This window comes from Hordeum vulgare, chromosome 6H, assembly GCF_904849725.1.
Source record: "Hordeum vulgare subsp. vulgare chromosome 6H, MorexV3_pseudomolecules_assembly, whole genome shotgun sequence".
NCBI classification, from domain to species: domain Eukaryota; kingdom Viridiplantae; phylum Streptophyta; class Magnoliopsida; order Poales; family Poaceae; genus Hordeum; species Hordeum vulgare.
In genome coordinates this window covers 108,140,350-108,167,700 of record NC_058523.1, presented here as the reverse complement: position 1 = coordinate 108,167,700, position 27,351 = coordinate 108,140,350, and the positions used below count along the sequence as shown (strand labels likewise).

The 27,351-nt window shown below is 50.4% G+C and overlaps 1 pseudogene; it reads right to left on the bottom strand.

Moving 5' to 3' along the window:
* Nucleotides 1-1,076: 1,076 nt before the first annotated feature.
* Nucleotides 1,077-26,817, bottom strand: LOC123405174 (annotated as a pseudogene).
* Between the last annotated feature and the right edge of the window lie 534 nt (nt 26,818-27,351).

Sequence of the window (27,351 nt, the reverse complement as noted above, 5' to 3'; positions counted from 1 at the left end):
AAGTTATAGGTTCTAAGTAATAATACTAGAAATCCAAACATTCTTTGTTGTCATGGCACACACCCTTCTCAGCTTTGGAAATGGCTGATGTGGGCAATGAAGGCTGCTCAATTGGGTTATATGTGGCATGCTGGCAATGGTAGATTAGTGGGATTCTGGGAAGATAGTTGGTTTGGGAGTGTCCCTTCCCTTTGGCAAACCAATTCTGGGATCTCTGCTGTTTGATGAATCAGAAAACCAGAGTTATTGCTGATGTGTGGGATGGACTTCAATTGAAGTGCACATTTGGCAGGCTCTTATCTGATAACTTGATGAATCAATGGTATGACCTAGCAACTGTTGCTGGAAATATTAGGCTAACTGAACAGGATGACTTCGTTATATGGTAATATGAATCTAAAGGAATATATTTCCCCAGGTCATTGTATGCAATTGTTAATTTTAGGGGAGTATAGCCCATATTTGTGCCAGCTGTCTGGCGTCTTATTAAGATTACCCGCAGAATACAAATGTTTTTACGGCTGTTATCTCAACCAAATGATGAGATGTGATAACTCAAGAAAAATGAGGCATAGCTAAACCCCTTTGAGGCCTTGTTCGGTTGACAGGGAATTGGCAGGATTGAGGCGGATAAAATCCTCTACAAGTCAAAATCCCCTCAAATCCTCTCCAAGCCCTTTGAGAAGTGGTCTAACCGAACAAGGCCTCAATGTGATCATTTACTGAAAAAGGGTTTCCCCCCGCTTTTATATTATAAAGCAAACATCACCGAATACATCCAAGAGACTGAACAACGCACAAGATACAAAGGTGCCGGGCACCGACTCACCACCCCACCGCGAATAATAGAGAGGTGAATCAGACACAATGAAGCTAGGCCTCCAAAGCGATGCCTCCAAGAAGGGGTACAACCAAGGATAGCTGCCACCGCTCGATTGGCGAAGATCATTGCTTCACCCGGAGCAAGACGGCAAGACGGGGAGCGTCGCGACGGAGCCTTCACGAAGGGTACGTCATCACTGGCCGCTGCCACCGTTGGCCAGTCAAAGGACTGGGCAAGTGGTGTACCACGACGCTCACACCCCACCATCGCACCCTAACTCCGTCAACCACCCGCAACCACACCACCCGCGAGGCCATGGTTGCTCACCTGCACCTGAGACGCACGCTCCGCCCGCAAACGCCGTGCCTCCCGCCGCCAGGGCCGCCGACCTGCAACCAGACTGAAAGGTTCGATATGGTTGACTAGGGGGGGGGGGTGAATAGGCAACTACCAATTTTTAGCTTTTCTTAACAAATTAGGGTTAGCAACAAAAGGTTCTGTAGATGAACAACTAGGTGAGCAACCTAAATGATGCTAACAATAACAACAACCAGTGCAAGCAAGGAATACCACACAACAATAATAAGCATGAAGTAAAGGTAAGAGATAACCACAAGTGGAACCGGTGGAGACGAGGATGTGTTACCGAAGTTCCTTCCTTTTGAAGGGAAGTACGTCTCCATTGGAGCGGTGTGGAGGCACAATGCTCTCCAAGAAGCCACTAGGGCCACCGTATTCTCCTCACGCCCTCACACAATGCGAGATGCCGTGATTCCACTAGTGGTGCCCTTGAAGGCGGCGACCGGACCTTTACAAACAATGTTGGGGCTATCTCCACAAAAAGCTTGGAGGCTCCCAACAAGACCACAGAGCTTCACTACAGTGGAATATGGCTCCGAGGTGACCTCAATCGTCTAGGGTACTCAAACACCCAAGAGTAACAAGATTCGCAAGGGATTAGTGGGGGGAATCAAATATCTCTTGGTGGAAGTGTAGATCTGGGCCTTCTCAACCAATCCCGAGAAAATCAACAAGTTTGATTGTCTAGGGAGAGAGATCGGGCGAAAATGAGCTTTGGAGCAACAATGGAGCTTTGAGAGAGAAGAGGTAGTCTTCTTGGAGAAGAAGACCCCTTTATATAGTGGGGGAAAGAATCCAACCGTTACCCCCACTCTCAGCCCAGGCAGAGTGGTACTACCGCTGCTAGGAGCGGTACTACTGTTGCCAGCTGCGGTACTACCGTTGTCTAGTGCGGTACTCCCGCACGGACGGTAGTGGCAGAGAGAGGAACTATTGCACGGGGCAAGAGGCGGTAGAATCGTCGGAGCGGTACTATCGCACGCCCTTACGGTACTACCGCAGGGTAGATCCAACTGCCACGGAACGGAAGTAAAATAATTACTTCAGTGCCTACCTCCGCTGAGGCTGAGGATGTGCAAAAGTCTGACCCGGTAGTACCGGACGGTACTACCGCCAAAGAGCGATAGTAAAAAAATACTACCGCTCTAAGAGCGCTACTACCGCTGGCACGTGTGGTACTACCGCTGGCCACTGAAAGCAAGCGCCTTGCTGCTTTCACTTTGCACCAACAAAGGGGAAACGAACTGGAGCTCCATTGAAGCGAAGGAAAGGTGGTGCAAAAGAACACATGTGTACATGTTGATTCCACCCTAACCTTTCAGAAGCGGACCCCCTCTTAATAGTGCGGCTTTCCTACGACTCAAATCCACCGAAAAGAAACGTAGATGACAACCGTCTTCGAAAGACTCCGAGGGGCACCGAATCGTATTGTCCCTAGACATGATTGATCTGGAATGCTCAATGCACACGATTAGTTCGCACATGCATTGTCATCAGTCACTGTCGTGGGTATAAGCCTGACAGTAGATGTGTAGGGTACGAATGAGATGGGCAGAGTCCTAGCTACGGCGAGGTTGTATGAGTTCAGGCCCCTCTACGGTGGAGGTAACAACCCTACGTCTCAGTGCTCTCGGAGCTTGTTACCGAGTGTGATATGGAGTACAAAGATTTGCTAACCCCTTTACCAGTGGGGGAGGGCGGCTTATATAGAGTGCGCTGCCCCCCAACAATGGTTCTGACTCAGGGGTGGAGTAGTGGCGATTGAATGCGGACGTTACAGGTAACGTATGCTCTAAATGCTAATAGATGCACCCGGAAACGTACGGCAGTTTCCCTCCGGAGAGGTTACGACGTACCGAGTGTATCCAGTCGGTGAGCCTGGTGTCCTCCGAATGCTAGTTACCGACTGGATGATTCAGGGCCTGTTACCGACTGGATGACGGGGATACCTTGATTCAGTCGGGGCAGACTTAGGGTCCTGTCCTTTGTGTGGGGTAGTCCTTGGATAGGACGTGTACGGCAGGCCTATGACCCTACACTAGGACTATGACCCCATCATTAGTCCCCGAATGGATTGGGGTTGAAACGTAGAAGCGGTGCTTGAGGTTCAAATCCGACTGAACTAGGTTCGGCTTGGGCCTTGCTTGCCTCTATCCATTTTATGGCTCTCGACCAACGCTCCGAGTGGAAGTGCTTGCGAAACAGACAGTCGGGAACCGAGTGCTTCCACGACATCTTTTGACGCGACCGGTCAACTGACAATGGCGGATTTTCCGGGATCTCAAATTTCGGGTTCCGCGCGCTCAGCGGGGGCGACGTCAGCGCGCTCGAGTAGCGCCTGACTCCTCGGTCCTCGCGCCTTTAACTCCTCCACCGATATCGCCGCGGTTGGTTGGGTGGATAAGATTTCGGGCCCGCTCGTCAGCGACCCAGTCGGTGTTCTATTTAACTCTGGGCGACGAGACCTTTTGGTTACAATCGCCGAATCCTTTGCTCTTGCTTGCTCCGTCTTCCTCGCCACCTCCTGCGCCTGTACGCCCTTCCCTTCCCCGCTTTCTCGAGATCTCGCCGTCGCCGCCATGACCAAAGGTCAGACCAGCAAGATGGAGGCAAGGAAGAAGAAGAACAAGGCGGCGGCTGCTCAGCGGCGGCAGCGGCCGTTGCCGGCGGGGTGGATCCAGGGAGACTTTCTCCCCTCCACGGTGACGGAGGGGGACCTGCTGGAGCTGGTAGAGCATGGTCAGCTCGTGCATAAGTCCTGGAGGCTGCCGGCGGACGACGAGGTCGAGCCGGCACCACGGGAGGGGGAGCGCGTCTTGCTCCTCAGCCATGTTCACAGAGGTTTCTCTCTGCCCCCGCATCCTTTCTTCAAAGGTATCATGAATCATTTTGGTGCTCAACTCCATCACTTCCCTCCGAATGCCATCGCCCACCTTTCTGCCTTCATTGTTTTGTGCGAGTGCTTTATCGGTTGCCCCCCATTGGGGTTTATTCAAACATATCTTCTCCGCCCGCTCTCAAACCATCAAACGTCTTAGTCAGCCGGATGACAAGACGCATCTCCTCCAGCTCTGCGGGGGTTTAGGGTTTCAGAAAGAGAGTCGGAGTAGCTACCCTGCTCTCCAGTTGAGCGAGTCGGTTAGGAACTGGCAGTCGACGTGGTTCTACTGCCAGGACATAGCCTGTCCGAACGCGTTGACTGGGCTGCCTCCATTTAGTCTAGACCGCCCTGCTCCACCCAAGCAACTCGCCCTCTCGAAAGCCGAGAGGAACGACATCCAGCCTTTGGTCGAGGCATTCGTGGATGTTGTCAGGAGGGGGGTCACCGGTATTGACCTGTTGGAAGTCTTCATCGGTCGGCGAATCGAGCCTCTGCAGGCCCACCACCACGCTATGTGGCACTACACAGGGCCCGAGGATTCCACTCGGACCAACGTGGAGGGCATTCTCGAGGAGAAGGTGACCTCATGGGTGCTCCAAATCACGGGTCCCTGTGAGAACCCCAAAGGAGCCCGCCGAGTGACGCCTTACAGCGCGGACAACCCTCCACCGAATCAGGTGAGCAGCATTAGCCGAGTGCATTGAACTGTCTTGATTTCAGTCGTTTATTTATATCTCCGTGTGATGCTTAATGTTTCTGACTGAACCTCATGCAGGAGTGGACCAACTGGTCTTCCCCCGTCTCGAACGAGAATCCAGAGGAGGAGGAGGAAGAAGGCAGCCAGGAGGGGAGCGTGGAGAGCGCCGAATACGTCTCCGACAGCGGGGAGTCGGAGGAGGAAAACAGCGAGGAAGAGGAAGAGGACGAAGAGTCAGATTCCCCATCTCCACGTCCAGAGCATCGGAGTAAGCGTCGGCATGAGCCTGCCGTCCCTTCAGCCCCTCCTACGTTGTCGAGTGCTCCGCCTGCTGCCCCGGCGGTACCGAGTGTTAGAGGCACCAAGAGGGCCAGGGACGCAGCCACTGAACTTGCAGGTCAGTCCTCCAGGGCGCCCAAGCCGAGTGGGCCCAAACCTAAGAAGGCTCTGCCGCGGATGAGGATGGCCGTCCCCGTCACCTCTACATAAGTGAATCTAGCTTTCGGCTCTTTCTGTGGACCGAGTGAACTCCTGTTTTACAAGTCGAATGGACTTCACTCGACAGGGTTGCCACTTCTGCGACCTCGCCGGCCCGCCAAGGGGACGACCCCATGGACACGGACGACGTCGTTTCGTCTCAACCAGGTATGATGTGGGAGAGTCGGGTATTTTATTTCTGTAGACTGCGCCATCCTTTTCTTTTTCTGAGGCGTTACGTTATTTGGCTTGTCAGGGGCGATCTGCCTGGACGAGGGTGACCAGGGGAGAGCTGATCCCGTCGTGGAGCCTGCCCAAGAGCCTGTCCTGGAGCCTGTCCTTGAGGCCGCTCTTCCTGCTGCCGCCCCGCCGCCAACGCTCCCCCGACCGAAATGCCTCCCCCGACTGAAGTGCCTCCACCGACTGAACCGGTGCCGGTGGGTGAAGAGCCTACTGGGGCGCACCTTGGGATGCCCCACGAACTTTCCACGATTCCCGGTTCGTCAAATGCTGAATTCAGCATTCGGCGTGTCCCAGAGGAGCAGGTGGGGGCGGCCAAGGGGGCCATGATCCAGGTGGAGCTGATGGCCGGAGAGGCCAAGAGGGCTTATGACTTCGTTGCGGCCTTGTATCGGCAGAGCTTGGAGCTACGCGATGACATCCGAGTAAGTAGCCTAGTAAGTACTTACTTTTCTTCTGTAGCCCACTGGGTGGTATTGTTGTTGCAATGGGTTCACTCCGAGTGAACCCAGTGGGTGTAGTCCCCGAGACTTCTGTCGAGTGCTTGCACCGACAATTGTCTTTATATATTTGGTCTTTATTGTAGTTGTGTCTGTAGACAAGATTTCCGAGTGCGAGTACTTAATGCAGTCGGAGCGCTCTTGCGGTAAGAGTCTCCTAGAGTAAGTTGTACGCAGGTAGAGTAGTATTAGCCCCTGAGGCGTAGGTGAAAACATGCATCTCAATAGGGCGGGCCTGCTTGAGGTGTATGCCAGTGGGGTCACTCTTAGTGAACCCACTGGGTGTAGTCCCCGAGACCGCTGTCGACTGCTTGCGTCGGCAGGGGTCTTAAGAACTTAGCCTGTGAACTGATAAACTTGTTGATTACCCTTTGTTTCTTGACGCAGAAAACTTGTGAAATGGGAACTGCTTATGAAGCCTTGAGAGCGGAGAGGAACCAGTACGCTGGTGAACTAGAAGCTGCAATGCTCGCCATGGCCGGCATGAAGGGTGCACTGGAAGTACGAGAGAAGTCCTTGGAGGAGGCGCTGGAGGCAAACAGGGTGTTGGTGGCGGAGGTGGAAAGGCTGAAGAAACAAAGGACCGAACTGCACAATCAAATGGTTGTTCGGAACAAACGATGGACAGCTCAGGAGAAGTATGTCAACGACTGGGCTGTCCAGATGATGTCTCGTCTGGCAGGTAAGCTTATGCTTTGTCGAGTGGTTGTACCATGTGACCAACACTCGGTTTTTACTGTCTATTTGCTTGTTTGGTGCAGATTTTTGTACTGATGCCGAAGCTGAAGCAGCGGCTGTGGAGCGGTCCATGAAGGACAATGTGCCACTCAGCGAGGACGCGAACCGGGATCTGCTCCGTGCGCATATCCGCGTAGGCAAAGTGGGTCCTTTCATCAGCCGATTGAGAGAAGTCTTCGGCCGCATTGAGAAAGAGCTTTGGCCGGAAGACGAGTCGCGGCAGGAGATGGGGAGTCTGTTGGGGCGACTGGATGAGATTCCGGCCCGAGTGCAATCCTGGAAGAAATCGGCAGCACGTTGCGGTGCTAACGTTGCGCTGTCTTTGGTCCGAGTCCATTGCAAGGAGGTGCGGGAAGATAAGCTGAAAGCATTGAAGGTCGCCAACACGAAGAAGCTTCAATTCAAAGACTTCATGGAGACGTTCCTTGAGACTGCTACCCGCATCGCAGATGGAATCGACTTGGACACTTTTGTGGAGCCTTCCAGTCCCGACGCTGGCCCAGCTGACGCATGATCGAACTTTATCCTTGGTATGCCGAGTGTTTACCTGTAATATACTCTGGCCACTTCTGTTGGCGGTCGTACTTTTAAATCGGTGTGGGTAAGCTTGATCGGCACCGAGTCAGCTATCATTTTTGAACTTATGTTGTCGGAATGAAAACATTTATTATTTTGTTTGAATGTTGTTTCGAGTGCAACACTTAGTGCATACGCGGAGAAGATTAATACTTAGGTGACTCTTGGTCACGTCTAAGTCCCCGAGTGCAACCTATAGTGCACACTCGGAGGAGGTTAATACTTAGGCGATTCAGAATCGTAGCTAAGTCTCTGAGTGTGACGTATAGTGCACACTCGGAGGAAGTTAATACTTAGGCGATTCAGGATCGCAGCTAAGTCCCCGTGTGTGACGTATAGTGCACACTCGGAGGAAGTTAATACTTAGGCGATTCAGAATCGCAGCTAAGTCCCCGAGTGTGACGTAGAGTGCACACTCGGAGGAGGTTAATACTTAGGCGATTCAGGATCGCAGCTAAGTCCCCGAGTGTGACGTATAGTGCACACTCGGAGGAAGTTAATAATTAGACGATTCAGGATCGCAGCTAAGTCCCCGAGTGTGACGTATAGTGCACACTCGGAGGAAGTTAATACTTAGGCGATTCAGGATCGCAGCTAAGTCCCCGAGTGTGACGTATAGTGCACACTCGAAGGAAGTTAATACTTAGGTGATTCAGAATCGTAGCTAAGTCCCCGAGTGTGACGTATAGTGCACACTCGGAGGAGGTTAATACTTAGGCGATTCAGGATCACAGCTAAGTCTCCGAGTGTGACGTATAGTGCACACTCGGAGGAAGTTAATACTTAGGCGATTCAGGATCGCAGCTAAGTCCCCGAGTGTGACGTATAGTGCACACTCGGAGGAGGTTAATACTTAGGCGATTCAGGATCGCAGCTAAGTCCCCGAGTGTGACGTATAGTGCACACTCGGAGGAAGTTAATAGTTAGGCGATTCAGGATCGCAGCTAAGTCCCCGAGTGTGACGTATAGTGCACACTGGGAGGAGGTTAATACTTAGGCGATTCAGGATCGCAGCTAAGTCTCCGTGTGTGACGTATAGTGCACACTCGGAGGAAGTTAATACTTAGGCGATTCAGAATCGCAGCTAAGTCCCCGAGTGTGACGTAGAGTGCACACTCGGAGGAGGTTAATACTTAGGCGATTCAGGATCGCAGCTAAGTCCCCGAGTGTGACGTATAGTGCACACTCGGAGGAAGTTAATACTTAGGCGATTCAGGATCGCAGCTAAGTCCCCGAGTGTGACGTATAGTGCACACTCGGAGGAGGTTACTACTTAGGCGATTCAGGATCGCAGCTAAGTCCCCGAGTGTGACGTATAGTGCACACTCGGAGGAAGTTAATACTTAGGCGATTCAGGATCGTAGCTAAGTCCCCGAGTGTGAAGTATAGTGCACACTCGGAGGAGGTTAATACTTAGGCGATTCAGAATCGCAGCTAAGTCCCCGAGTGTGATGTATAGTGCACACTCGGAGGAGGTTAATACTTAGGCGATTCAGGATCGCAGCTAAGTCTCCGAGTGTGACGTATAGTGCACACTCGGAGGAAGTTAATACTTAGGCGATTCAGGATCGCAGCTAAGTCCCCAAGTGTGACGTATAGTGCACACTCGGAGGAGGTTAATACTTAGGCGATTCAGGATGGCAGCTAAGTCCCCGAGTGTGACGTATAGTGCACACTCGGAGGAAGTTAATACTTAGGCGATTCAGGATCGCAGCTAAGTCCCCGAGTGTGACGTATAGTGCACACTCGGAGGAGGTTACTACTTAGGCGATTCAGGATCGCAGCTAAGTCCCCGAGTGTGACGTATAGTGCACACTCGGAGGAAGTTAATACTTAGGCGATTCAGGATCGCAGCTAAGTCCCCGAGTGTGACGTATAGTGCACACTCGGAGGAGGTTACTACTTAGGCGATTCAGGATCGCATCTAAGTTTTTTGTGTGTGTGAGAACTCTGAATCTGCACAAAACTGAATCTGCTGAATATATTATTTCTTCAAACTTGTTCATTACACTGCTTCAGTCGACGATCACGTGTAAAAACGCTTGAGGAGATCTCCGTTCCATGCGCGCGGCTCATCTATCTCCCTCTGAATATTGTAGAGTCTGTATGCTCCGTTGTTCAGCACCTTGGAAATGATGAAAGGCCCTTCCCAGGCCGGAGCCAACTTGTGTGGTCTTTGCTGATCCACTCGGAGCACCAAATCGCCCGCTTGGAACGTGCGACTCCTGACGTGACGTGCGTGGAAGCGTCGCAAATCTTGCTGGTAAATTGCCGAACGAGTGAGTGCCATCTCGCGTTCCTCCTCTAGAAGATCGACTCCGTCTTGCCTTGCTTGTTCAGCTTCGGTTTCGGAGAAGAGTTCAACTCTCGGGGCATTGTGAAGCAGGTCACTCGGAAGGACCGCTTCTGCTCCAGAAACGAGGAAGAACGGTGAACTCCCCGTTGATCTGTTTGGAGTGGTACGGAGGCCCCAAAGCACTGAAGATAACTCGGTGACCCATGCACCTGCAGCATGTCCTACCTCGCGCAAGAGTCGGGGCTTCAAACCTTGAAGGATAAGTCCATTCGCACGCTCAGCTTGTCCATTGGATTGCGGATGTGCTACAGAAGCAAAATCCACTCGGATACCCTGACTCGTGCAGAAACCTTTGAACCTGTCCGAGTCGAAGTTTGTCCCGTTGTCCGTGATTATGCTGTGAGGCACTCCGAATCTGGAGATGATGTCCCTGACAAACTTAACGGCTGTGGAGGCGTCGAGTTTCTTGATGGGCTTGGCTTCTATCCATTTTGTAAACTTGTCGACTGCCACCAACAGATGTGTATAGCCTCCTTGGCCTGTCTTGAATGGTCCGACTGTGTCTAATCCCCAAAATGCAAATGGCCACACAAGTGGGATTGTCTTTAGTGCAGATGTTGGCTTGTGGGACTTGTTGGAGTAGAACTGACAGCCTTCACATCGGTCGACCATAGCTTTGGCCATCTCGTTGGCCTGCAGCCAGAAGAATCCAGCTCTGAACGCCTTGGCGACGATTGCTCTCAAAGACGCGTGATGGTCGGAGGTTCCCGAGTGGATATCCTCTAGGATCAATTGTCCTTCCTCCGGGGAAATGCAACGTTGAAGAACGCCTGAAACACTCTCCTTGTACAATTGACCGTCAATGACCGTGAATGCCTTCGACCTGCGAACTATCTGCCGGGCTTGGACTTCATCTTCTGGAAGTTCTTGTCTTAGGATATATGCTATGATCGGCATAGTCCAATCGGGAATGGCAACCAGAATTTCTGTGACCAGATCAACCACGGCAGGCACATCGACTTCAGTCGGATCTGTTGCGCTCTTGGGTTGTACTGGTTCTTCCGTGAAGGGATCTTCTTTGACTGAAGGAAGATGGAGGTGCTCGAGGCAGACATCACTCGGGACTGGTCTCCGAGTGGATCCGAGTTTCGCCAACTCGTCAGCTGCTTGGTTCTTCAGTCTTGGAACATGATGAAGTTCTAGACCTTCAAACTTCTTCTCCAGCTTCATGACTGCATTGCAGTATGTTGTCATGGTGGGGTTCCTTACGTCCCATTCTTTCATCACTTGGTTGACCACCAAGTCCGAATCGCCGTAGACCATCAGGCGACGGACGCCGAGTGAGATGGCCATGCGCAATCCGTAGAGAAGAGCTTCATACTCTGCCTCGTTGTTAGAGGAATCAAAGTGTATCTGAAGCACGTACTTGAGCTTGTCACCCTTTGGCGATATGATCACAACACCAGCGCTGGATCCATTCAACATCTTAGACCCATCGAAGAACATTGTCCAATGAGCCGAGTAGATGTGAGTCGGTTGCTGTTGTTCTACCCATTCTGCTATAAAGTCAGCCAGGGCTTGAGACTTAATAGCTTTCTTGGCCTCGAACTTGATGTCGCAGTACAGTATCTCCATCGCCCACTTTGCCACTCGGCCTGATGGGTCCCGACTGTGGAGAATTTCCGACAACGGAGCATCAGAAACGACAGATACCGAGTGGTCTTGGAAATAATGGGCCACCTTCTTTGCAGTCATATAGATCCCATAGATAAGTTTTTGATAATGGGGATATCTCTGCTTGGAAGGGGTCAGGACTTCGGAGACGTAGTACACCGGCCGCTGAACTTTGTATGCTTTGCCTTCTTCTTCTCGCTCGACTGTAAGAACAGTACTGACGACTTGATTTGTAGCCGCAATATATAGAAGAAGGGGCTCTTTACTGAGCGGAGTAGTAAGAATCGACTGGGTGGAAAGTAGGACTTTGAGGTCGTCGAATGCGACTTGGGCTTCGTCTGTCCACTCGAAGGTATCTGACTTCTTCATGAGTCGGTACAGAGGAAGTGCTTTTTCGCCGAGTCGACTGATGAACCTGCTCAAAGCTGCTAGGCAACCTGTGAGCCGTTGAACATCGTGTATTCTGACCGGCCTATCCATTCGGACGATGGTCCCGATCTTTTCGGGGTTAACATCGATCCCTCATTCGGAAACGAAAAAACCGAGTAACTTTCCGCTGGGAACACCGAATGAACATTTGGCTGGGTTTAGCTTGATATCATACCTACGAAGGTTGGCGAATGTTTCTGCCAAGTCAGTCAGTAGGTCGGAACCTTTGCGTGACTTGACTACGATATCATCCATATATGCCTCCACATTGCGATCGATCTGGTCGAGGAGACATTTTTGGATCATGCGCATAAAGGTAGCTCCTGCATTCTTCATACCGAAAGGCATAGTGATGTAGCAGAAGCATCCAAACGGGGTGATGAAGGCTGTTTTCAACTCATTGGGACCATACAGACGGATCTGATGATAACCCGAGTAGGCATCAAGGAACGACAAACGCTCGCATCCCGCAGTCGAATCGACAATTTGATCTATGCGGGGGAGCGGAAAATGGTCTTTCGGGCACACCTTATTGAGGTGCTTGAAGTCAATGCACATTCGGAGTGACTTGTCCTTCTTGGGTACCATGACGACATTGGCGAGCCACTCCGAGTGGTGAACCTCGCGAATGAAGTTGGCAGCCAGCAGCTTGGCCACCTCTTCTCCGATTGCCTTCCTCTTGTGTGCGGCGGACCGACGCAGGCGCTCTCGGACGGGCCGAGCGACAGGATCCACATGCAGTCGGTGCTCAGCCAACTCCCTGGGTACACCCGACATGTCAGAAGGTTTCCATGCAAAGATGTCCCAGTTCTCACGGAGCAATTGGGTGAGCTCGGCTTCCTATTTAGGATCGAGGGTGGTGGAGATGTTCGTCGGGGCGGCAGACTCGTCCATCGGGTGGATGTTGATTTTCTTCGTCTCTCCCGCCGACTGGAACGCGGACTCAGAAGCTGGTTTCTTCGAGCGCATCAGGTCGGCAGGGTCGACTGTCTTCTTGTATTCGTCGAGCTCGAGTACCGCCATCTGATGGTCGACGATTCTTGATCCCTCTTGCAGGCATTCCTCGGCTCGCTGGCGGTTGCCGGTGATGGTGATAACGCCCTTTGGGCCCGGCATCTTCAGCTTCAAGTACACATAGCACGGGCGTGCCATGAAACTCACGTACGCCGGGCGGCCCAGAATTGCATGGTAAGCACTCTGGAAATCTACCACCTCGAATGTGAGCTTCTCCTTGCGAAAGTTTTTGTCGGAGCCGAAAGTGATGTCCAACGCGATCTGGCCGAGTGACTTGGCCTTCCGTCCGGGGACGACTCCGTGGAACTGCATATTGCTCTCGCTGAGTCTGGACATCGGAATGCCCATTCCCTTGAGGGTGTCGGCGTACATGATGTTCAGTCCGCTACCGCCGTCCATGAGGACTTTGCGCAGTCGGACTCCCTCCACCACCGGGTCGACGACCAGAGCCTGTCTTCCTGGAGTGAGTACATGTGTTGGATGGTCCGACTGGTCAAAAGTGATCGCAGTCTGAGACCAATTAAGGAACCTGGGAGCAGTCGGAACGGCCATGTTGACCTCTTTGTTCACCAGCTTCAGGCGACTCTTGCTTTCGACGTCGGCAAAAATCATGAGGGTTGCATGGACTTGGGGGAACGGATCCTCCTTATCCTCCTCATCCTGTTCAGGACTCTTCTCACTCGGTTGTCCTTCGCTGAACCCCTGGATCAGGAGATGACACTGCCGAGTAGTGTGCTTCGCGTATATGGGATTGCCTTGGGGGCAGACTGCGCTTTCCCCTTGCCCTTGAACTTGGCGGTGGTCACAGCTGCAGCTTCTGCCTGCGGTGTGGGTGGAACTTTCTGTTTCTGCTTCCGAGTGTTACCTCTGTCGGCATCGTCGACTGTCTTGTGTTTGCCGCTCTGGATGCGGTCTTCTTCCTCGCCATTTGCATAACGAGCAACTATCTCCATCATCTTGCTCATGGAGATGTCGCCTGTCCGGCCGAACTTTAAGTACAACTCTCTGTACCGTACGCCTGCCTTGAATGCGCAGACCGCTTGATGCTCGGTGACTCTCTCCACCGTGTGGTAAAGAGTCGTCCATCGCTGGATGAAGTCGCGCAAGGGCTCATTCGGCTTCTGGACACAGTGTTGAAGCTCCACAAGGCCCGCAGGGCGTTTGCACGTCCCTTCGAAGGTCCTGATGAACACTCGGGCAAGATCTGCCCAACTGTAAATGCTTGAGGGGGCTAACTGGTTCAGCCAAGCTCGTGCCGAGCCGTCGAGCATCAGAGGGAGGTGCTTCATAGCAACATAATCGTCCCCTCCTCCGATCTGGACTGCCACTCGGTAGTCGTCTAGCCATGTTTCAGGCTTGGTTTCCCCCATAAATTTGCCGATTCCCGCTGCCAATCGGAAGTTGGGCGGGATGTCAGCCGAGCGGATGGCTCGACTAAAACACTCGGGGCCGGACACGGTGGTCCTGCCGTCACTTGGACGATCCAGATCGTGGCCATCGCGGTGGGCTCGACCCCTGTCGACTCTTCGCTGGGCGATTCGCCCTCTTGCGTCGGGTCTCGGGTCGTAAGTGTCGCCGACTGAACGCCGATCATCGTGATGTCGGGACCCATAGGGCCCACCCCGCGGAGGGGTGCGTGAACGGCGGCGATCTTCACGGATCATGGAACGACTGCCTCCCCTGTGGTGCTGATAGGAGCCGGGGCTGTGAACCGACCGATGCGTGTTTGCATGGGCGGAACTGTTGTGGATCCGATTGTGTGACTGGGAGACCGCCGAATTCTGCTGCTGCGCCGTGTGCAACAGAGCACGGATCTGCTCGATTCCTCTTCCTGCCTCTGAATCAGTCGGCTGGAGGGAATCGGCGATCTTGGCTGCCGCAGCCAAGTTGAGGAGAGGTGTGCGGAACAACTCTACGTTGCTCTGCCGGGTGTGCCGACTGGCAGAACGGCGAGGCGGACGGCGTGCACCGGATGCTTCACCGACTTCGCGCTTGTTCCGGCCGGCCTGATGGGGATCTTCATGGGTGTTGGCCATGTGAACTTCTGCTGCAGGCCCGCGGCCCACGTACTCGGAAGGGAGCTCAGTCGGAACCGAGCCCGAGCACTGGGGACGCGGGGCAACCACAACAGACTCCAGAATCGCCACTTGAGAGGACGCGAACTGGCGCGCTCGGGCATGCTGCACCCAACGTTGTAGATGCGGACTGCGAGATCGCCTGCTGCGGCGCGTGACGAAGGTGCAAGCCGGCAATGGAGCCGATTGTTGGAGAAGAAGAACGTCGCGAGCGCCGGCACGGAAGTGCGTGGCCCCGCGACGGGGAAGCGCCTCGACGTCGAGAGGTGCATCCCGAAGCCACGCCGAATCATCGACGACGAAGGAGAGAGTGCCGAAGAGGATCTGGTGACCCATGCTCGAACCTTCACCAGACGACATGACGAAAGGAAGTAGTCGCAAACTCGCCGGAAGTCGCTTAGACGCCTGCCCCACGGTGGGCACCAACTGTCGTGGGTATAAGCCTGACAGTAGATGTGTAGGGTACGAATGAGATGGGCAGAGTCCTAGCTAAGGCGAGGTTGTATGAGTTCAGGCCCCTCTACGGTGGAGGTAACAGCCCTACGTCTCAGTGCTCTCGGAGCTTGTTACCGAGTGTGATATGGAGTACAAAGATTTGCTAACCCCTTTACCAGTGGGAGAGGGCGGCTTATATAGAGTGCGCTGCCCCCCACAACGGTTCTGACTCAGGGGTGGAGTAGTGGCGATTGAATGCGGACGTTATAGGTAACCTATGCTCTAAATGCTAATAGATGCACCCGGAAACGTACGACAGTTTCCCTCCGGAGAGGTTACGACGTACCGAGTGTATCCAGTCGGTGAGCCTGGTGTCCTCCGAATGCTAGTTACCGACTGGATGATTCAGGGCCTGTTACCGACTGGATGACGGGGATACCTTGATTCAGTCGGGGCAGACTTAGGGTCCTGTCCTTTGTGTGGGGTAGTCCTTGGATAGGACGTGTACGGCAGGCCTATGACCCTACCCTAGGACTATGACCCCATCAGTCACCAAAACCACTTAGGGAGAAATATGCCCTAAAAATCTCCCCCTTTTTGGTGGATTGATGACAACACAGGATTTGTACAAAAGGATATAACAATAAAAAAATGTAAAAAACAAAATCTATATACTATAGACAGGCTCCCCATAGATGTGTGCATACTTAGAGAAATGCTATGGACTGCAAAGCACACAACCTAGGAATAGAAGACCCCCTAAGTTTTATAGACGAGGCATTGCTTGCAACAAACTGATTAACATTAAGCATGGAAGCAAGGCATAGCATGTGAGCATGAAGATAAGGGCACATAATAAATAGACCCACAAGCTACTAACATACTTGACAATAATGAGACGATAATGGGGGAAGATTATAGCATATGTCTCACATCATATGATAGAATAAGTCTTTTGGTCTCACACACAAAATAAAAGCAACCAAAGCAACGACGAAGGTTCAACGAACAAGGAGACACGGAAAACAAAAGAACTTGCAAATCCTACACTATCTCCCCTTTGGCATCGAGTCACCAAAAAGGCAGTGAGGACACCTAAGACACATGTGGTAGCTCCAACTACACAGATATCAACCATCGGACTCCTCATCAAACTCATCTCACTGAAGGTTCTTCTTCTCCATCCAAGAAGCTTCAAGAGTAATGTCCTTCTCAGACCCACTAGAGATGTGCACGTCAAGTTTCCTCAGAATCAGCTTGTCGCTTTTACGGCTCTCTTTCTGAGCAACATGTGTCATATACTGCCCCTTTGCCTGCGTGCAAAACAGAGTCTTCATCCTGTCCTTGAGCTTCTTGGCCCAAGATGGCTCAACAGAGGAAGGCACATGTGTCTCTGGACTGCCCTCATCCTCAGCCTCAGCCTTATCCTCATCAGTATCCATGTTGGCACCAGCATGTGTCGTGGTAGTGTTAGCCCACTTGTTCTTCTGACGCAGCTTAATGGTCTCTTGGCAGATCCAAGTGGGAACATGAAACATCATATCTGGAAAGGTCACTGACCACCTCCCCGGATCAAGTAAAACAAATAAGGTCCATAGATGGGAACCTTACGGTGAAACACAACCGTTTGAAGCTCACTCCACATGACATGAGACACATCAAGCGTTCCAGGGGCGTGAACCCTACCTTTCTCACACATGAGAAGCATATCCACCAAATAGGGATGCACCTGATCCTTGTTGCCAACACGAGGAAAGAGAGTGTTGTGAAAAATTCTGTGCATGACATCAAGAAATGGGTTCAACACATGAGAGTGTTCACCCATTGAGGACACCTTCTCAATAAAGTAGGGCAACGACTTTTCCTTGGGTGTAGCAGATGGCTTTGCGTGCGGGCGCAAACCAACTAGGTGCTCAAGCCCCTCATCGCGAATGTGCAGAAGATTCATGAACTCCTTCGAGGTTGCAGACAGCCTCTCCCCATTGGTCATCCAAGTCATGGTGTGCTCCGCATCAGAGTGGAAGTGGACGGTAACAAAGAACTGAGCCACAATCTCAGGATCAAAGTCAAGCTGACACGAGATGATCTCCTCGATCCCAATCTGCTCCACCATGTCCAGAGGCTCAGTAAAGTATGTTGGGTCCTTCTTGATATGATCCATGTCAATCCACTGAACCGGTACATAGATGTTCTTCTTTGTCTTGATCACATCTTGATAGATAAGAGCTTGTTGCTTGGACAAAAAAGTTCACAACCCTTGAGATGAACCCTATCGATGACATGGGGGTCGCGCTTTCGGCGGATCTGAAACTCAGATTGTGGCATACCATCCCAACTGACAGTGTGCTCCGTGTTCTTGCTTGCAAGCCTCTTGAAGTTGCGCTTTGGAGCTTTGGATCCCTCAGGTGCCTCTTGATTGCGAAGGCGCTTCAAACCGGTATCCCAAGAGGGGTTCGAGCGCCTGGAGATGGAATTGGAGCCACCACCTATGACACACAACACAAAGATAAGAGCACGTCGAAAAAAGTCAAGGCAAAGACCAAAGCAAACAAGAAAACCCTAGAGAAATGAGAATTAATATGACAAAACATGGGAATTTAGGGTCGAGCGATAGTACAACTAGTCAAATGGTAGTAAAGTTTTACTACCCCGCTAGCTGCGGTAGTACCATAGGTCAGGCAGTGGTAAATTTTTACTACCGCGCCCACGCGCTAGTACCGCTCCAGGAAGAGCGGTTGTACCGCACGGGGCGAAAACTGCAAGATCTAACACTCCAATCTTCAGATCAGTACTGCCGTAGACCAAAACTAACATGTTTTATCCTACTAAGAAGCATTTCTACCACACAAGCACTCTCCAACCATCAATTTTTTGCAAAGATTGTGCCACAAATCGATGAAACCTAACTCATATGCCCCCAAACCTAGATCCAACAAAATTGACGCAAAGAGAGGAGAAAACGGGGCAATACCAGGTTCCATGGCACGAGGGAGAGGAGGGAGACGATCCCACCAATCGTAATGGGAGGAGAGTGGCCGAAGAAGGAGATCCGACGAGGTCTTCCGGCGCTGTTTCTTGAGAAGAGAGAGAGAGAGAGAGAGAGAGAGAGCCACGGGAGGAGGGTATGAATGGGTATGGGGGGAGAAGGAACCGTCCCCTGCCCGATTATAACCCCTCGTGGCCCCGACGGCGCGGTAGTACCGCGGTCATCACGGTAGTACCGCGTTGCCAGCGGTAATAAAATTTTACTACCGCTCGCTGGGCGGTAGTACCGTTCGTCCAGCGGCAGTAGAAAAATACCGCCGCGCTGGATGCGGTAGTACCGTGCCTCTCCAGCAGTAGTACCATGGCTATGCACGGTAGTACCGCCGTGCCAAGAAAATACAGGTTGACCTCTGCAAGAAATACAGAAGAAAAACAACATAGCTCAAAGCGAAAGACAAGTAAATCAAACATGATCAACAAACACTGAAATGAGTCTTCTTATGAAGAGAGGGCGGTGGCCGGAGCCACCTATGTTTGAGAAAATTGGTATGACACTGCGAAGAATTATCCTTGGGTTCATGACAAAAGCTCGACTTTGAAGCACAAGTGCCATCAACAATGGCTAATGTGAAAGACGTGATCAATCTATGCATAATGGGGGGAGGGAAAGTTCATTGAGAGAACAACACTCCCCCTATGTCCATGCCTACACCTAGATCAAGATATAATGATGGGTGTGGTGTGGTGTGCCTAGTTTCAATCCAGATTGCTCGAATCAATGATATTTAGCTCATTCCTTAACTCACGAAACCTTGCTTCATCTAGAGGCTTTGTGAAATATCTGCAAGTTGCTCTTGAGTGTTGATGTAGATGACTTCAATATCTCCATGCTTGATATGATCTCGAATGAAATGATGACGAATATCAATATGCTTGGTCTTGCTATGTTGCACCGGATTGAGAGAAATCTTGATAGCACTTTCATTGTCACATAGAAGAGGCACTTTGTCACAAGTGACACCGTAATCCTTTAAAGTTTGCCTCATCCATAGTAATTGAGCACAACAACTTGCGGCAACAACATACTCGGCCTCAGTGGAAGAAAGTGACACACAATTTTGCTTCTTCAAAGACCAACTTACCAAAGAGTGACCAAGGAATTAGCATCCTCCATAAGTTGACTTCCTCCCGACACAATATCCAGCCCAATTTGAGTCAGAGTAACCTACAAGATTAAAGCTTTCTCCTTTGGGGTACCATAAGCCAGCCAAACATCGAAAGATTGGTTTGACTCTCGCATAGTGGCTTTCCTTTGGTGTGGATTGAAGCCGTGCACAAATTCCCACACTCAACATGATAAATGGTCTAGATGCACAAAGGTAAAGCAAGGATCCAATCATGGAGTGGTATACCTTTTGATCCACTGCTTTGCCATTGGGATCACTGTCAAACTTGCATTTGGTTGGCATGGGAAACTTGACCGGCTTGACGTCCTGTAGCTCGAACCTCTTGAGCATGTATAGTGTAATTGGCTTGTTTGATGAACGCTCCTTCTCTTCCTTGCTTGACTTTGAACCCAAGAAAGAACTTCAACTCTCCCATCATAGACATCTCAAACTTCTTGGTCATTAGTGCAGCAAACTCTTCATTGAAAGATTTGTTATGAGAACCAAAAATAATATCATCAACATATAGTTGGCATATGAACAAATCCCCGTTGACCCTTTTGGTAAAAAGGGTGGGATCAGTTCTCCCAATTTCAAACCCACGATCTTGCAACAACTCGGTAAGGTACTTATACCACACAAGTGGGGCTTTTTTAAGGCCGTAGAGCGCCTTCTTGAGTTTATATACATGAGTGGGAAGATTGGGATCCTCGAATCATGGGGGTTGTTTAACATATACCAACTCACTCAAGGGACCATTAACAAATGCACTCTTCACATCCATTTGTTGTAATTTGAAATCATGATGAGATGGAAATGCAAGCATCATGCGAATAGATTCAAGACGAGCAACAGGGGCAAAGGTTTCACCGTAGTCGATACCCTTGACTTGGGAGTAGCCTTGAGCCACTAGTCTTGCCTTGTTTCGAACAACAACGCCATTCGCATCTTGCTTGTTCTTGAAGATCCATTTGGTTCCAATGAAATTATGTTCCTCCGTTGGCCTTGGCACTAATTCCCAAACTTGATTGCACTCGAAGTTGTTAAGTTCATCATGCATGGCTTCAAGCCAATCCCTATCATCGAGCACTTTATGTACCTTTTGGGGTTCAACACACAAAACAATCTTGTGATGCTCACAAAAGTTTGATGATTGTTGACGAGTAGTTACCCCCTTATTGAAGCTTCCAAGCACATTTTCCAAGATATGTTGTCGATGCTCGAGCTTGGAAGCCACTTTGACGGCGCGACGCTCTAAGAGTTCCTCACTAGGTAATTGACGATCATCATCTTGATCATCTTGAGCACTGTCTTGAGCTTGCTCGCTAGCTTGCCCTTGATCTTGTGGTTGCACTTGATCTTGAGCAAACTCGGAGTCTTGATCTTGATCTTGGACATAATTTGGCGCATTACCATCTTCATCAGGTTGATCTTGTCCTTGATCTTGTTCAACGGGTTGAGGGCCTTCACTTTGTTCTTCGGAAGTGTGTGGGACTAGCGAAGGTGATGGCTCCACTTGTGTAGAGCATTGTCCTTCTCCTTCGGCCACATGGGGTTCCTCAATGGGGAGTATTTGACCAATCCCCATTCTTCTTATGGCTTGAGGAGGAATTTCATTACCTACATCACAAAGACCACTTTGCTCCACTTGGGAGCCATTATTTTCATCAAACTCTGCGTTACACGTCTCCTCAATGAGTCCGGTGGGCTTGTTGAGGACACGGTAAGCATGAGAGTTTGTAGCATAGCCAAAAAAATGCCCTCTTGAGATCTAGTTTCGAATTTAGACAAACGAACACCTTTCTTGAGAATGAAACACTTACAACCGAACACCCGGAAGTACTTGAGGTAGGGCTTGTTCCTCGTAAGAATATCATATGGATTCTTGTTCAAGCCTTTGTGAAGGTAGAGCCGATTGGATGCATGACATGCGGTGTTAATGGCTTCGGCCCAAAAGTTGTACGGAGATTTGAACTCCGCCATCACGGTTCTGGCCACGTCCATCAACATCCGGTTCTTCCTCTTCGACACACCATTTTGTTGAGGGGTATAGGGTGCCGAATATTGGTGCTTGATCCCCTCGTCACTAAGGAACTCATCCAAGGTGTAGTTCTTGAACTCGGTGCCGTTGTCACTTCTAATCATCAATATCCTTGCTTCATGTTGACATTGAGCTTTATTAGTAAAGTCGATGACGGTTTGTTGAGACCCACTCTTACTCTTGAAGAAGTATACCCAAGTGTATCTTGAGTATCCACAATCACCAAGAAATACTTTCTTCCACCAAGACTATCAAACGATGGAGGACCAAAGAGATCCATGTGAAGGAGCTCCAAGGGCCTTTTAGAGTAGATGATAGTTGTGGGACGGTGAGCTGTTTCATGAAGCTTCCCTTCAATACAAGCACTACAAGCACGGTCTTTGGCAAAACTCACATTTGTTAGTCCATAAACATGATACCCTTTGAGGAGACTTTGCAAAGATCTCATATTGACATGATCTAGCCGGCGATGCCAAAGCCAACCCACATGAACTTTAGCCATTAGACAAGTCGTGATCTTAGTGGGTCGCTCCGAAAAGTTCACCACATAGAGACCGTTCTCGACATGTCCAACAAAGGCTACTTTAAGAGTCTTGCTGCACAAAAGGGCCACGGTATCAAGATTTAAGAATGTGGCAAAGTCCATAATTGCAAGCAGACGAACATAAAGCAAATTGTATGCAAGGGACTCAACAATCTTGACCTTCTCTACAGATAAATCTTGAGAGATGGCCACCTTGCCAAATTCCAATACCTTAGATGTTGAGGCATAAAAAAATTGGACATGGGTGGGCATAGATGGAATTGGATGAACATCCACCACCAAGTCCTTGCTCCGGTCATATGATTTGTGGCTCCACTATCGAGCAACCATGAGACCCCACCGGAAGCAAACTCCTACAAGAGATCAATGCTTGGATTTAGGTACCCATTCTTGAATGGGTCCTTTGATGTTAGAAACAAGGGTCTTAGGAACCCCAATAGCCCATTCAATGTACTCCTAACAAGAACCAACAAATTTAGCATAAACATGCCCATCACTAGCACGACATAAAACATAAGAGGGGTTAAAGTCGTCGGCATTGTTGGTAGAGGTGGTTTTGCCTTTCTTGGCATTGCCACCTCCTTCCTTGTTCTTCATCTTCTTATGAGTACTCTCACCCTCTTTGACAAAGATGTCCTTGAGAGGGGAAGATTGCTTGGCCATGTTCTTCTTTTTCTTCTTAGACTTGGGTGCAAACCCAACTCTCCTTTCCTACAACTTCCTTTTGATTACTCAAAAGGTCATTTAGGTTCTTCTCGCCTTGGAAGCATGACACAAGCCTTCTCAAGTTATTCTTTCAACATGGCATTCTCCTCCACAAGATGCACATGATCACAACAAGGGTTAGTAGCACAAGAATTATCAATTAGAACAAAGGGAGGACAAGTAGAAGTCTCCTTGGTTAGTTTTACTTGGAGTTGATCATGAGACTCATTAAGACAGTAATGAACACCTTTCAAGACCTTGTGGGCATTGTCAAGTGTGTCAAATTCTTCCTTGAGTCTCATGGCCAACCCTAAGTGCAACTTTCTGGGAATTAAGCACATGGGTAAGAACAATAGCGTGATAAAGATCTTTTTGCAATTTAACATGATCAATGTTGTGTGACTCCTCAAGAGACAAACGAAGACCACACTCTTCCTCTAGAGCAATGGATAGTTATGCAATCTTATCGACGTATTCACAACTATGTCCCTCCATCTTGGAGATAGTATCGTCATGAGACTCAATGAGATCATTGGCCTCACCAAGTTGTTCCAAAAGAGCAACAAAGTGCTTCTTGTATTCACCTTTGATCTTACACAAGAATTTGTCAAACTCATTCTCATCAAGCTCCACTACTTCACTATCATCAACACAATCTAACAATGAAGGAGTAGTAGTGATAGTGGTCTTGATGTTGGGGGTTACCTTATTGATACCTTTGGCCATGAGGCACTTGGCGATGCGGTTCTCGTTGGTGGCGCCGGAGAGAGACACCTTGGGGGAGTAGGTTGCAATGGCCACGGTAGTCGTTGCCATCCCCTCACGATTTGTATCATCCTCGTCATCATCGGAGGTGTACTCTTCATGGGCCAACAAACCCTTTGGAGGAGTATTCTTGGTGAAGTTGTTCTTGCTTGGGAAAGACTTGGATTTGTCTTTGCGAATGATCTTGGCCCCATTATCTTCCCTCTTCTCATAAGGAAAAAGTAACTCACATTGCCGCAATTGTAGCATGTCCTCACTTGTTGCTTGTTCTTGGACCCACTAGAGTTGTTCTTGGAGAAGTTGGGACTTCAGTTTCTCTTGTTGCCCCAAAATTTCCTTGATGCAAGAGCCACGTGCTCGTGATAAGCATACTTTGTGTCTTCGGGGCAACCCTCTTTCTTCATCCGAAATGACCTTGGCTCTAAAGGCAAGGTTAGGTGAGGCTTTCTTTGACCGGACACGAGCAAGAGCATTGTCGGCAGTCTTGTTCATGATATTCATGGCAATGAACTCATCCAACACTTCACTTGAAGTCAAGATGTGGAAATCTGGCCTTTAACGAATTACGGAGGACATGGCTTTGTTGAATGGCATGATGGCCTTGAGAAACTTGCGCTTGATCGAAGTGTCATATGTATCCTTGCTCCTATGATCTTGGAGAGCAACAACAAGAGTATTCACCCTTCGGTAGAGATCACGAGGATGCTCATCTCCTAGCATCACAAACTCATCGGCCTCATTAAGTACCACTTCAAAGTTGGACCATTGAATGCTTGAGCTCCCCTTATACAACACCATGATGTGCTCCCAAAAATCCTTTGCACTAGTGAATGGGAGCAAGTGAGATAGATCTTTGGGAGGAACCGCGGAGGACGAACAACGCGGAATGATTGTATTGATTGTCCGCCTCTTCTCTTGGAGTGATGTTGTTTGGATCATGTGGGTAGAAGCCTTGTTCGATAATTCTCCAAAGATTTATTGAGCTATGATTCAAATGAGACTTGATGCAAAAGACCCAATTAGCAAAATCATATTTAAGAAGTTTAGGAGGAGGACCAAGGTTATTAATATGCGTTGTAGGGACCGGTCCTCCATAGACCAGGGGAGGGGGAACCGAGGCAAAGGTTCCTGTCCCATTCTTTTCAAGAGGGGAAGAAGTTTGAGTACCTCATTCAAGTCGTCATGTGTGATCGAACTCAACTCCATGACCTCGGGCACTTCATGCACACTCCCACCGTCGTCAACCATACTCTTCGGGGTGGTGAAATCCTTAATAAAGAGATGTGGCTCTGATACCAATTGAAATGATCGATATGGTTGACTAGAGGGGGGGGGAGAATAGGCAACTACCATTTTTTAGCCTTTCTTAACAAATTAGGGTTAGCAACAAAAGATTCTCTAGATGAAAAAGTATGTGAGCAACCTAAATGATGCTAACAATAAGAACAACTAGTGCAAGCAAGGAATACCACACAACAATAATAAACACGAAGTAAAGGTAAGAGATAACCATAAGTGGAACCGGTGGAGATGAGGATGTGTTACCAAAGTTCCTTCCTTTTGAAGGGAAGTACGTCTCCGTTGGAGTGGTGTGGAGGCACAATGCTCCCCGAGAAGCCACTAGGGCCACCGTATTTTCCTCAATCCCTTACACAATGTGAGATGTCGTGATTCCACTAGTGGTGCCCTTCTAGGCGGAGACCAGACCTTTACAAACAAGGTTGGGGCTATTTGCACACAAAGCTTAGAGGCTCCCAACAAGACCACGAAGCTTCACCACAATGTAATGTGGCTCCGAGGTGACCTCAACTGTCTAGGGTGCTCAAACACCCAAGAGTAACAAGATCCGCAAGGGATTAGTGGGGGGAATCAAATATCTCTTGGTGGAAGTGTAGATCTGGGCCTTTTCAACCAATCCCTAGAAAATCAACAAGTTTGATTGGCTAGGGAGAGAGATCGGGCGAAAATGAGCTTTGGAGCAACAATGGAGCTTTGAGAGAGAAGAGGTAGTTTTCGTGGAGAAGAAGACCCATTTATATAGTGGGGGGAATAATCCAACCGTTACCTCCACTCTCAGCTGAGCAGAGTGGTACTACCATCGCTAGGAGTGGTACTACCGTTGCCAGCTGTGGTACTACCGCTGTCTAGTGCGGTACTACCGCACAGACGATAGTGGGAGAGAGAGGAACTCTTGCACGGGGCAACGAGCGGTAGAAACGCCTAAGCGATACTACCGCGCACCCTTATGGTACTACCACAGGGTAGATCCAACTGCTAGGGAAGTGAAAAATTACTTCCGTGTCTACCTGTGCTAAGGCTGAGGATGTGCAAAAGTCCGACCCGGTAGTAGAGGACGGTACTACCGCGAGAGAGCGGAAGTAAAAAATTACTACCGCTCTAAGAGCGATACTACCACTGGCCACTGAAAGCAAGCGCCTTGCTGCTTTCACTTTGCACCGACAAAGGGGAAACAAAGTGGAGCTCCATTGAAACGAAGGAAAGGTGGTGCAAAAGAACAGTTCTGTACGTGCTGATTCCACCCTAACCTTTACGAAGTGGACCCCCTCTTAATAGTACGGCTTTCCTATGACTCAAATCCACCGAAAAGAAATGTAGAAGGCAACCGTCTCCGAAAGACTCAGAGGGGCACTGAACCGTCTTGTGCCTAGACATGAATGATATGAAATGCTCAATGCACACGATTAGTCCGCACATGCATTGTCATCAATCACCAAAACCACTTAGGGAGAAATATGCCCTGACACAGACAACCCCGAGACCAACACAAAGGCCCCGACTTTGGACCAATTGATGGCCCTTGATTGACACGTGCTCCGCTGGGAGAACTACGCAGCCCGCCTGCGGCAGAGGAATGAGGGAGAAAGGGGAGCGAACGAATATGGACCGGCACCCCCCTTGTCGGCGATAGGTGACACGATCTCATCGAGGCCACCCATCCCTCCAACCAAGCTCCCTGCAAAACACGCCACCATGGAGCCGGCACAACTCTCCGCGAGGCCATCCCAAATGCTCGCCTGTCAATGAGGGAAACCAAACCGACCCGCCGTCGCAGTCGAGGTAGCTCACGAGGGAGGTCTTCCCGCGCCGAGCTCCGCCATCCAACCGTAAGGGCCTGACTAGACGAGGGCCTCCCACCTCCACCGCTGTCGCGCCACCCCTCACCACCACGCCATGGCGAGAAGGTCGCCCGTAGCCCGTAGCGACATGGGTAGATCCGGACGAGTCGCGCCATCCCCGCCCGCTGGCGTGCAGCACCCGGACTGCAGCACCGCCACCCCCGCCAGCAGAGCCCCGATTGGAGGCGACCGCCACAGCCAAGGGCGCCCACTCCCAGAGCCGCATGCCGACCAGATGTGGGCGCCATTTAAACACCATCCCCCCGCCAGCACGCGCGCACCACCAGCTCGCCGCCTGTCACGTGCCAGCCCACACCACCACTGCACCTTAGCACAGATGTCTGCCGCGTCGCCACGCCCGACATCGAGCATCACATTCCTGACCGGTCGCCGCAACCCGCGCCGAGGCTATCGTACGGGGAGACGAAAGAGCCCCGCCGCCGTCGACCGGGCTTCGCTTGGCCGCTCCCTCGGGCAGCGGCGAGGGAGGAGAAGAGTAGGGAGGGAGGGAGGCTCGCCGGCGGCGGCGGCTAGGTTTCCCTCTCGGTCGCGCGCGGGGCGACGCGAGAGGGAGAGGGAGGCCCTATTTTCATGTGATAATTTCAAGGAGATTGAGCCAATTTACCATCTGTTCTTTGAATGGATTCTGACAAGAAGGATGTGGGCTGACTTTGGGAAAACATTTATGTAGATCTCCTTAATTTTGAATCGTTGGCGGAACATTGGCTGTGTAACAAAAAAGTTGGTGCAAATGAAAGTGGCTTTTGCTGCTATCATGTAGGGCTTATGGAAC